This window comes from Falco peregrinus, chromosome 4, assembly GCF_023634155.1.
Source record: "Falco peregrinus isolate bFalPer1 chromosome 4, bFalPer1.pri, whole genome shotgun sequence".
Lineage (NCBI taxonomy): Eukaryota > Metazoa > Chordata > Aves > Falconiformes > Falconidae > Falco > Falco peregrinus.
The window spans coordinates 25,550,706-25,563,719 of record NC_073724.1 but is presented as its reverse complement, the minus strand read 5'-3'; the positions used below and the strand labels follow the sequence as shown (position 1 = coordinate 25,563,719).

General features: G+C 43.9%; 1 protein-coding gene across 4 annotated transcripts in view; it reads right to left on the bottom strand.

The window, feature by feature from the left end:
- Positions 1-12,967, bottom strand: part of TBL1X (transducin beta like 1 X-linked) — a 199,859-nt gene extending 186,892 nt beyond the window's left edge. For 2 of the 4 annotated variants that reach the window (XM_005229452.4, XM_013298777.3), the window contains exon 1: positions 11,834-12,966. The gene's annotated coding sequence lies outside the window, so the exon portion shown is untranslated. Of the gene's footprint in view, positions 1-11,193; positions 11,251-11,833 lie in introns of those variants that run through there. The other 2 variants (XM_027785671.2, XM_055803184.1) reach the window with 2 other exon arrangements.
- Positions 12,968-13,014: the final 47 nt, after the last annotated feature.

Genomic DNA, 13,014 nt, shown 5'->3' with positions numbered 1-13,014 from the left:
CACCATACACACCTCCTCTATCTAACCCCTCCTAACATTAGCAAGGAGTGCTGCTCTCAAGCAGAGGAGAGAAAAGAAATGTAGTAACATCAAATAACAAATTTTCTGACATATTAAGATGCAAAAATTTGGATTTACTGAAATGTGACACTACCATATAAATGGCTGGAGTTTAAAACAAAAACAGTACTGCAAAAGACCCCAAAAAAAGAAAAATCAGTTAAGTAGGCTCGCTGTGTGACAGACCTGATAAGCACAAACTAAGGGAATCCAAATGTTCCTCTCTAGATTATTCTTCGTGCAACTAAAGATGAGCCAGATCTGTGTTCTATCAGAAAACAGCGATCACAGCACTACAAAAGAAAAGGGCTATTTTCATAAAAATCTACACATTATAACAAAACTGATGCCAAAAATTTAATGTTGGTATAAATTACCTTCTGTGAAAACCAAGTTTATTACTTGCAAATTATATATACACCCACAAAGCAGCAAGTCATAAAAATAGATAACATCACATCCTTAAGAAGTTTATAATATAATAAGATCAGTGGGTTTTAATCTCTTTAAATTTGTGGACCTATAAAGATACCTTGTACACTGAGTTTCAACAGAATGACAACAGACTTCCTCCCTGCGCCCCTGCCCCCAATCTCTAAAAAAAAAAAACCAAAAACAAAACCCAAAAAGTCCTCATGTCCCCTGTCAGCTTGCAAGTCACAGTTTGACACCAGAGAATTAGAGAACTAGTAAATATTACAGCTGTTGCTTACCTAGTAGCTTTAGTCTTCAAAACCAAACAAAACAAGAATGGTACAAAAAAAAACCCATAACCTGCAATTAAAACATCTGAGCAAATGGCTGTGTATGATGGGAAGCTCAGAAAACCTGAGAGAATAAAAAGGGAAAACCTGGAACCAAAAAAAATACAGTATAGTACAGAGTCAAACACTGAAAGGCAGTTTCATCATATTGTTTACAAATCATAGGTCACAAAACTCTCATACTTTTCCTTTCTTTTTATTTTACCATTTTTATGAATGCATTTGGCTAATATTCAGAAGAACACATCCATAGACTAACAAGGGTAAAATGTTGGCTCAAAGGAGACACAAGCAAACGGTCTGTCAGTAGAGTATTTGCAAACAGTTGGAATCAATAATAAATTCAACCTAACCAAATGCAATGCATACAAACAGAAATTAAAAGACAGAGGCAATTGGCAAATACATAAATGATGTTTTAGGCCACAGGGCATACTTTCTCACATACATTAGCACGTTAAACAGGCTGGCAAGACATTCGCTCCACTTGAGACACCAGAGAAATAACCATAGGTAATTCCAAAGACAAAAATAACAAGACCATGCTAACAGCATAAATAATTACACATTCATGTAAAACAACTATTTGTAGAATGTTTGAGTCACCAAATGAAAAAAATCTGAGTCAGATATATTTTTAATGTATATTTTTATTATACATTTATATTTTTATTATCTATATATAAATATAATATGTATTATTATATATTTTATTTTATATATTTTTTCTAACCTTAAAAAATATATAACTTAATAGTCCTTTTGCATAATTTTCCTTATCCACTGTTGACAAACACAGAGCAACCACGCCTGAGAAAAACAGTAAATGAAAATAAAGCACATACACATCACCAGCACACAGACATACCCATTCTAAGCATTTTTTTGCATTTAGAACAATGCATTTTAGAATGCAATTTAGAATTTGTACTCATGAACAATGAAGCACTGTGCTATGTTATGTTGGGTTTCTGCCTTGCAACTGAACCTCCCTGGTGTCACCCAAGGCAGCTGCAGGATGCGTACCTCCAGAAGGCTTTGCTTAGCTGGCATCAACCAGTCGGCTGAGGTAGGCTTGGTGCTGCCATCTGTATAAAGTGACGAGAGCCAGACTGCTGAGATTCATTGCGGAACAAACGGGAGAAAGTATACCTTCAGCCTCTGGCCAATGTAAAACACACAGGATATACCTATTGCTGCATGGGAAGGCTGGCACGTGGTCTGGATGGAGGGTACAGCATTTGTAACCCCTACACAAAAAAACAAGCATCAGGTGCCAGACCTGACGTGTTGGGCTTCTTACATGATAGGTCACAGATGGCAGAATAGCTTTGAGACAATACATGATCTAGACAGGCAACGAGGAGAGCGTCCTACCACTGCTTGCCAGTTGCATTATGGGTGGCTGCTGCTAGAGTTTCTTAGACCTTTTGATGTGGGCTGGCCTGAAAAACTAAGGGCACTTGACTGAAAAAAAGTCATAGGTTCCAACCATCCATCTGAGCTGGTCACTTTTCATTGTATGCGTTTGCAACCTCAAATTGCTAAGTCTTAACACTTTATACTGCAGAATATTAAGCCTAAGTAAATTTCAACATAGCCAACACAGCTCCTGCACACTTTAAAGAAACTGGGCTCTAAATCTCAACTTCATGTTTGTCAGCTACAGAAACTTCAAAGAACATTGTGAAGATTCAGATAAGAATGGTATTCAAAACAGACTGTGGGAATTATGCCATACAAAAAAAAAAAAAAAAAAAGACTACTTATGTGGGCTATAGAAAAGGAGGGGGACACTACAATCTCTGTTTCATTACATGCACACTGTCAGGACGAAAGCTAAAATCATGCACGTCATCTGTCGCTTTCAAAAAGGCTCAGAAATTTTTACTTAATCAGTCAAAAATGTGTGCTGCCATCATATAAGGCCTGCTCCTAGAAGTCTCCTGCACACACCAAATACATTTTTGCAATATCTGGCCATAGCTACAACAGGATTTGCTGAACATTCAGAACACAAACGTATCATCCACTCTGCCCTTGCTGGCATTACCCTTGTATTGTGGAGCTGACAGAAAAAGACACTATGAAACACAGAAAATATCCATTAAAATGAAACTTCAAACTTCACTGGAAACTCCAACAGTTTTAATTGGGGGGTGGGGGTAAAAAAAGAAGTTTAACAGCAATTACAAAAAAGGTTGGGAAAACCCAACAGAGGCAATCTAATATCCTAAACCCAACTCTGTTAGCCAAGAAACTGACTGACAGATAACAGAAGATTAATAAAAAGCAATCATTACTTCTAACTCTGAACTAACCACTGCAATGGATATAGAACTTTTTTTCATCATTTTCTTTTGATACTTTGCTATCCTAGTTTATAATTTGATGAAAAACAGGATTGTACTTTAGCAAGCAGATTTTTACATTCACATTTTTTAATAAACTAGCAACAAAATGCACTGACAATGCGTTTTGATGTTTAAAATTCTTCTAAACTAGTCATTAATAAAATCTTCATAGTAGTTCTGTAGGATGGTAGGCAGATAAATCATTTACATTCCACTATAAGTGGAATGTAAGTGATTTATCCAGCTGCGGGAAGGAGTGCCCTATCAATTGCCTTGTAAAGATATCAAGGAACAGATTTAATTTTTTCTTTTGATAGATTTATATTCATTTTTACTTTTTTAAAAAAAGAAAAATATTGTACTTCAAAATAACTTCATGACAATACAAATACAGGAGCAAAAAACTACAAGACTAAGATACAGGTCACTATGTATTTTTAGTAAGAGGAAATTTAATGTATTTCTTTCTTTCACACTGGACTCCATGTACATAAACACCTGCTATGCACAACAAACCTTACCTACAAAGCTACCACTCACTGAATATGATCAAATTAACATGTAACTGCGCTTAACATGTTGCCATTGTTTCAACTTATTTTTTAACCTGAAATATATGCTGTTGGTAATGTAATAGATACCATGAAGAATCTATTGTTTACCCTAAGCAAAATTTAAAATAAAAAATTAATCCAGCAGTGAACACGTATACATACAAACACTCAAAACACTTGAAAACTCAGATGCACACAAAAAGCCACTTGCTATAACCACAAAACAACACTAATATATTAGGAAATACCCACATACCATATATACTACTGTCATAACACTAAAGAAATGCACAGGATAAGTGTTTTGAAGGTACATCATCTAAGCCAAGCAAAAAAATACAGTTCAGAAAATGCCTAAAAAATTTTTGTTGGCTACTTGATGGTCAGGAGGTTAAATCCAATGGAGCATAGCTGCTGAGGTAAACTACTCCCACTCTTCTTCCTCCTTCTTGTAAACTGCCCATCAGGGCCTAAGCTACATTCTATTTTTTACCTAACCTCTACCCAGCATTACCAGACTAGGTAGCATAGAGATGATTGGTGGTGTCTGAGAAATGCTGATTTCATTCATCAGCAGTGAGAGTAATCATTATGTTAATGCTTTAAGTAAATTTGAGCTGTATGTAATAAATAGGTTCTTTGCTTCCACTCTAATACTGTAGTTACGGCCATCCTTTCAGCTTGCCTTATGTTTTTTTCCAAGCACATAAAATCCTGTGAGAATGAAGCTGGATGAATTTTTACGATACATTGTCATGCACTACTTTTAAACTAATTAGCTCATTTAAATTAACTAGTTATGTAAGATACTTATTGATACAAGCAGAAGTATCAGAGCTGAGCATGTTTGGATTTTTTAATATAAAAAGATTCCTGCAAATACAAATGAGCATTGTTAATGAGTTATAACACCATCAACTCAAAAAAGCAGTAATAGTCAAAATGGAAACAAAAACCCCTTAAATAGCTTTCACAGAATGACACAAAATCTGTCTTATGAACATCATGCCACGTTATTAAAAATGTATCTGCTCCTGTTCTTTACTTTCATTTTTAAGCACTGGGATAGGAAGGTGTGTTCCTCATTAGAGTAATTCTTGGGCTTGCCTTTTTTCTGTGACTTCCAGATTACATTTCAGTTTAAAAGTCAACAAATTAAAAACTAAAGCGTATTAACTACATAAAACTACAGAAGCTCTTACATCAAAAAAAGGTCAAAAAGTAAACCCCCCCCCAAAAAAAACCAACCCCACAAAACAACCAAAACAGCAGAGTTAAGCTACAATGAAAGTGAGTTGAATGCATGTAACTGGCAGCATTACCAATATCTTCTGAAAAATTACAAAAGATTTGGTGTGTTCCAGTCAATTCTGTAACCAAATTAACTCCTACAGGTCTAAATGCATGTGTGCATGTAAATGGGCATGGGAAGAGTTAAGTTTGTTTTGTGACTGTAAAAAGCACATATCCTTGGAAACTAATCCCCACAATATGAACAGTCACTGCCTGTGCTTGGATTCTCTGCCCTACCCCCTCTGCAAAGCCCAACCCTATCTGTGTAGAACACTAGGGGAGGGGGTAATTTTGCCTCAATCTCTCTGTTGAGATCAGGGTTTAAATAATACTTTTAAGAGCAACCAAAACCCAATCAGAATAAAAAACAAAAGGGGGCAGGGTGGGGCAATGAAGATACCATCATTTTGAAGTTTGCAGCGCATCCCTCAGCCACATATGGTATACCCCAGTTGTGACCGCCTGATCTCACCATGCTCAGTGAGATGTACAAGCACAGTAACCACTCCTGACTTTGCCACATTTCAGGAAGCACATAATTAAAGTGTGCTGCACCTCTGTCTTCTCCCAAAAACTGACACCCAGCCTGGCCCAGTCCTACCTTCATTTCACTGGCTCTGTACCACCTCAGGTGCTGCTGACTGGAGCTTGAAACCTGAGCATATCCTAGTCTAGGGTTTGAGAGCCTATCCATTGTCTTCCCACACCATTCTCCCACCCCAGGGTGACTCCTTTTTTCTCCAAAGCTACTTTTTGGACTACCTTAAGGCTATCTATGTACATATACCTACATGCACATGCACACACACAGGGGCACTAGGGTAGCTTATTTAAACAATATTTGTGAAACTGATTACTGGTCAACAATTCCAGCTGAGACTGTGTGCTAACATAAGCCTTAATACTAACGGGTCTCTGGATGCACACATACCCTCTGCCAGAAGCAACTATGCTAAACCCACTGGCACAGACAACAAGCAACTTGTAGCATCTAATTGACACTGGTACTATCATATGGTTATAAAAATTCCTAACTTTAAATTCCAAACGCACATGGATTTGCAAAAACAATCTGTATTTTTACTTCACTTTATAAAAATCTCATGTATATATTAACCGTAAACTGTGAGGGTCAGTTCTTTTGGAAAGGTAACTTTCTAATGATTTTTGCCGTAGGCTACAGGGTTGTGTTCAAATTGGCACAAACTCATCAGTGGACACTTCTAAGCATGAAACACAACAGCTGTATAGGTGTTAATCACAGCAATGCAACAGCTTCCTTTCAGCAGTGCTATTATAACATGATTATTCTGTTAAGAAATATAAATCATAAATAGCTGGCTTCACTCTTGAACCACGGAGAATATTCTGCAGTCTTCATTCAATGGCAGAGGATTAATGAAGAGCTGATAGTGCTACACAGCAAAATATAGCAGAAGACAAAGTGCTGCATCCAGTGCAGTTTGCTGCCTTCAAAAAGGAGCACAATAAATGTATTATTCTGAAGAATGACAAAGGGATTCTATCCACCAAAAGAAAATCCTCTTTGTTTTCTTGAAGATAATGTCAAAGGATATTTTCCAAGTATTATTAAAGCCTAAGAGAAAAACGTTGCTTATTTGCTCCATCAGTAATTTTTTGCAGGTATGGGAAAGTTGTGTTTCAACAGGGGAAAAAAATTAAAATCACATTTGATGTTACCACATATTTCCGCCTAACAAAATTATGATTTTACATAACAAAATGCATTCTAAACCCACTACATAGTAGTAAGAGGTTACACTGAAGCTAAGACTTAGGAGCTTAAATGAAATTTAGGTCAGTAAATGCAACCACATTTTGAACGGCAGTGAAGCGATGTATACAGCAACCGTTACATATTAATGGAGAACACTGCTTTCTAAAAAGCCTTGGTTTACCCTCCAATGGCAAAGAGTCAATAAAGCTCAGCGCTTAATTAGGTAAAAGTATTTTGATGAGTGTATATATATACACAATACTACACATTATTAATGTTACTTGTCTGTTCATAAATAGGCCACAAGTCATGTCATCTAAGAATCAAGAAGCACTGCTGCGTCCATGTGTTCGGTGTACTGTGTAACTTCTCATAGCAAATGAGTAAGATTCAACACCCAAGCCAATCTGTATTTACGCAATGCACTTAGGTAAAATATTAAAATAACCGCTTCTTCATAACACAGTACTATTGCCATGATTTTGTATTGCATGGATACTATAAGGTTCTTGGCATAAAATTCCATTGTAACTTCATATAAAATTATGAATCTTTACATGCACTCCAATTTAAATAGGACAACCAGAAATGTATCGATTGTCTATAACACAAACAGAGAAGGTCAAGAAATGGGGTTACACAGTGTGATGCCCCTTTTACTGCATAAAGACAAGATTATAAAAATCATGGAAGCCAAATCATCAGATGTGCCTAACCCCAAGCCCCTTTTCCTATGGCAGCCATACTAGTAATCCAGGGTAAAGAAAGAGACTAGCGGTTGGGACGCAAATAGAGGATTACAGAGGCAACGTACAGACTGCACATACACCCATATACTCTTCTCAAACAACAAGTGAAGAAATCCAATACCTGCTGCTACAGTCCAATATTTTTAAGGCATCAGTATCAATTAAACTAAATACAAATATGCACAAAAAAAGCAATGCAAGAAACTTGTGCCCCTTCAGTTTCACAAACGGTCATGTATCCATAGTTAAACCTGCTCTCAGTTAAGCTAGCAGAAGCAATTTTATATTTCTATGGAATTAGTAAACATGAGTAACTGTAATTTCTAAATCTCTAAATCTAGGGTAAGATCTCTACAAAAGGCAAAAAACGGTAAGAAACAATGACCTTTTCTAATGAGATTGAAGATCCTCCTATGATTCCCCCTAGGTTTTACACAGGCCTAACTTCAGTGGGCTCCTTGTGTTTGTAAAACATTCTTAAATGAAATTCCCTTACATTAACAACCAGACAACTACCAAAAAAAAAAACCAAACAAACAAACCAAAACCAACAACAACCAAACAAAAGAACCTCTGAAATATTCTCTTGTCTACCAAAGAAAAGAAAAATAACCTAAAACCCATTTTTCACCTTTGGATGTTTGTTTCAGTATCATTTAAATGACAGATTCTGTATTGACAGGAAGGCTGTTACTCCTATGTAACGCTGTAGTTTCAATGTTTTTATTTAATTTCAACCAACTTGTCCAAGTAAGCCATTTGGTAGAAACCTATAAATGGCACCCAGGGGGTCTGGGTTCTTGCTGTAAAGAGGTCAGCTATTTCCGCCTAACTAAAAATAGGCAAGATGAGGGAAGGGAAGAGGGAATGGAGTTTAATTTAGCAGCTGAAAAAAAGTTTACAAAATTACTTCCATCTTGCCTCATAATGAAGATTATGAAAAAAAAAGAATCTGCCCTCAAGAGTTACAAAACCTGATCATTTTATAGGCAAGCTGGTGTACATAATCTGAAATAATACTAAAAAGTATTAAAAGAGTAATAGGAAAGAGGATCCAGGGTATGGTCCACACGATGCCCGCACCCTCTTCTGCGCAGAGCAGCAAGATTTACGGCAGCAGCGCTGCCAGGTGTTAACAACTCTCCTCTCTCCTACCAGCTGAGGTCACACCGTCGTCCTGCAGATAAGGCACTGCAATCTGCTGCTGTTCTCCTGAGTCAGTTTTTTCCACCATGTACCTACCCTCCTGGCTTTTTTGTCTCCCTCACTTACATTACAGCCTTTTCAAGGCAAGAACCATCATCTACCATATACCCACAAAATGGCCCTGATCTAAATGGGGGCTGCTTGGCACTACTAAAATATAAACAACATCAGTTTAATGCTGACTACAGCATGAATTCTAACACTGGACTCTGACAGCAGCAACAGTAAACAGCCAGAGCTAATGGCACCAAAACACGCACCTAGACACTACCTACAGAGATTGCCAGGCCGAGCCCTGGGATGGGCCTTCCAGCCTCATCTCCACAATGAGCCAAATTCAGGGTATCACTAAATCCTAAGTGTATCACACTGCCGACTTAGCTACCGAGAAACAATATCCCATTCGTATGGAAGGGCATTCTCCTCTACTCCTTCCATGCTCAGGCAAGTAGGCCTTCAATGACTGCTGCTGCTGGAGGAGTCTCTGTTCAGGAAGCCCCTCCAGGAGGCATGGCACATTAGACACACCAACTGGACAACAGGTCTACTTCTGGCCCCATCATCACACAAGTGGGAAAAGCCCAGCTGTTAATCAATGACTGGGACCAAAACTGGGCGAACTGGTGGCGCAGATGCCTGACAATTCCAGATGCAGACATGTGTTCCCCTTCCCTATTAAGGTTTTCATTTGGTTTTGCTCTTCCAGTACTCTTACTGCGGAAAATACCTGCCACCCACTGAAAAGAACGCGTAACACAACTCACAGCAGTGAGTGGCATGGCAGAGGACATTGTAGTTATGTTACTTAATTAGGTGGGGGAAGGGCAGAAGATGTATTCAGATGACAGATATATTTTGCAGAGGGGTGGGTTTTTTGCTCTGTAAGACTTGGACAGTTGTGTAGTTATCAGTGTTTACACGTATGTGTAATTTTTAATCCTCTGCTTCTGAAACACACTTTTTCATCTTAGTGGAGGGAGACAAAAACACTTTGGTTGTTGCTTAGCTCATTGAAGGTGTTAGAGACGCCTACAGCAGCACTGCTCAAATCTCTACCAGTTTTAGCATTATTGCATGTAGCCCAAGAAAGGTTTAACATATTTTTAGTGTAATAGCATCCTCCCCCCGTCATTTTCCTTTTTCATCCCACTCCTTCTACTAACCTTCTGCGGGAAAGCTTCCCTTTTCTACTACCACTGTTGTTGAAAGGTTGCAATTATTATCTGTAATTGTTTTAACAAACAACAGAAAAAGAAAAATAGAAAACCAAAACAAAAAAATACACAAACCATCATGGAAACATACTACGACAATCCTGCTCTCTTGCCAACAACATCTATTACAGGATGAATATATTCACTTCAAGACCTGCCTGTCTTTGCATATGACAACACACCAACTGTAGGACAGGAGAAGGCCTAAATCCAGCATGTGCAGTCACATGGTAAGCAAGGTATATAATGTTAAATCTTGTACATGCCACACGAACAGTCTCAGTTAAAGGATCGCTAATAAATGGGCTAAGGAAGAAAGATGCAATATTTGTCATGAGTAAAGATCCTGTATTTATTACCTACAATCAGATTTCCCTCTGGCACAATGTATTTATTTTCACACTATTAGCCTAAAATACCAGTCTTGAAATTTTACACGCCATTTTACTGAAATCATCACTTGAGGAGCGCTCTTTTCAATGGAGTACTTCAGTTTTCTGCAACATTGTGCTGCAATATTTTCTTTTTTCGCGAAACACTCAATAAGCTCCACCAAACAGACCGCTTCCCCTCCCCCACCAACACACAGACACACCACACACACACTTTAAGACTTGTGCATCAAGAAAGGGAAAAACGCCATACAAATCCTCGTGGAGAACAGCAAGAGACATGTTAAAGACAACATAAAGGAAAGCCTTTATTCAGCCTAAACACCGACTTCGAGAAATTAAGATGCAAGCCTAACTTTTAGGGTGTGGCTTTGTGTTTTTCCCCTTTTTGTTCCGAGCAGGATGTCTACTCGAGAACCCAACAACATATAATTAAACAGGTCAAGGGTCATTCCCTTTACATCACACCACACCGATGTTTAGCCGCACACCGCACCGAACCGAACCATCAGCCCAACCGCGGAGAATAAACCAGCGCCACAAAATGGGGCACAGGCTCCGCGCGATGACAGCAGCTGAGGGAAAGGTGTCCACCACCTTCCCGCCCGGCGGCGGCTGCACCCGCCGCCCCGCCGCCGGGCCCTTCCCCGGCAGAAACGGCCCCGCCGCCGGGCACGCCGGCCCGGGACCTGAACTGGTGTGCAACAGGTCTGCAGCCCCGCAGCGCCCGGCCCCGGCCCCGGTCCCCCCGGGCGCCCCGGCAGCACCGCCGCCCCTCCGCCCGCCCGCAGCGCTGGTACCCGGGCTGGCGGCGGCGGGCATCACCGGGGGCGGCGGGGGGCGAGGCGGGGGGTAACTTGTTTACCTACTTGGAAGTAAACTTCGATGTACGGGAGCGATCGGCCCCTCCGCCCGCTGCCGATTCAAGCCCTGGCGATGAATGGGATCCCCTCCCCCACCCGAGCTCTGCAAACTCCACACTTGAGCGTGAATACCTCGCATTTCCCTCCCCCCCCCGCCCCCCCGAGCACTTTTTTTCTTTTTTTTTTAGGAAAAAAAATACATCAAAATACTATCTCAGAAGTAGGAGGCCGCTCCAGAAACTGCCCCCCTCCCCCCCCCCCGGTGGGTCTGCTGGGGGGCAGATGAGAGCACACCCGCTGCCGAAACGGCAGCCCCAGGCACACCGCCTCGGCCCAGCGCTCCCACAAAACACACCACACAAGACCCCAAAACGCCCGGGTTCAAAAAACTTCGTCATAGCAGGCAGGGGCTGCGCGACCCCCACCCCACCCCCGCGGCGGGCCAGCCCGCCGAGCCCGGGCGGGCTGCAGAGGGGAGGCCGGGCCCGCCGGCCCCCGGCTCGGCTTGGGGGGCTGCGCCAAGAAGGACGTTTGTCACCTCGGCGCGCGTACAAGGGGAAAAAAAAAAAAAAGAAAGAAAAAAAAAAAGAGGAAGAAAAAAAAAAAAAAGGGTCCCCAGGATGAATAATCCGCCTCGGAAACTCACCTCGCTCAGCGGGCGTTAAAGGCACAGCTCCCGCTCCCGCGGGCGGCGGGGGAAAGCCTCAACTTCTGCGGGCGGCGCTGGCGGAGACTTTCCCTCACTTGCCGCGCATGGTGCAACTCCTCTTCCCCCGGGGTCCCGGCCAGCCTGCGAGGAGACTGTAAATCCCCCTCGCCGCCGCCGCCGCACACGCCTCCTCCTCCCCCACCGCGCGCACAGGCGGCACAAGGAAGTCCCGGAGAGTGGGAAGGGGAAAACGGAAAGTTTTGGGGCGGAATGGCGGTCAGGAGGTGCCGCCGCTCGGCGCGGCTCCGCCGGCGGCGGGCAAGTGGCGGGGCCGGTGCGGGCGCGCGGCGGCGGCGGGAGCGGCGCTGAGGGGAGCCGGCCGCGCCCGGGGCCCGCCGCCGCCGCCGCCGCCACCTCCGGGCGGGCGGGCGGGAGGGAGGGGAGGGCGGGCGGCGTGAGGGGGACACCGGGGGGCGAGCTGCGGGGCCCGGCGGGGCGATGAGGGCCGGGGTGGGGGGCTAACCCGCCGCGCCCTCCCCCACCCGGGTCCGGCGCAGCCCCACGCGCGCAGGCAGACGCGCAACTTCAGGCACCGCGGGCGGCCCCGGCGCCGCCAACGCCCCCCGGGTGCCCTCAGGTAACTCCCGCCGCCCGGCGCGCTCGGTGCTGCCGGGCCGCAACGCCCTGCGCCGCCCCCGCCACAGGCGCCCGGCGGCAGGGCGGGCGGGCACGCAGGCACGGGCACGGAGGGGGCAGCCCCGCGTTCACCTTGGGCGAGCCCGGCCGCCCGCCGCAGGGCCCCCCTCGCTGCCCTCCCCCCGCACGGACGGCGCCGGCGGGCGCTCCGGGCCCTGCTCCCGCCGGCCGTTATTACCGGCACTGTTACTTATCACGGCTAAGTTTGGGGCCGGGGAGGCGCACGGAGCGGCGCCTCACGCCTGGCTCTGCGGGGCCGGGCCGGCACGGGACCGCATTGTCAGAGCCCGCACGCAGGCGAACAAGGCACACGCATCGCTGTCGGCTACCGCGGCGCCTGGTCCGCACGCCGAGGCGGGCAGGGCGCGGCGGGGCACGCTCCCCGGGCCGGGCTGCCCTCCCCGCACGGCACGGCACGGCACGGCGGCTGCTCCCCCACCGCGCCGCGGGCAGCGCCCCGGTGCTCGGCGAGGCGGCAGGCT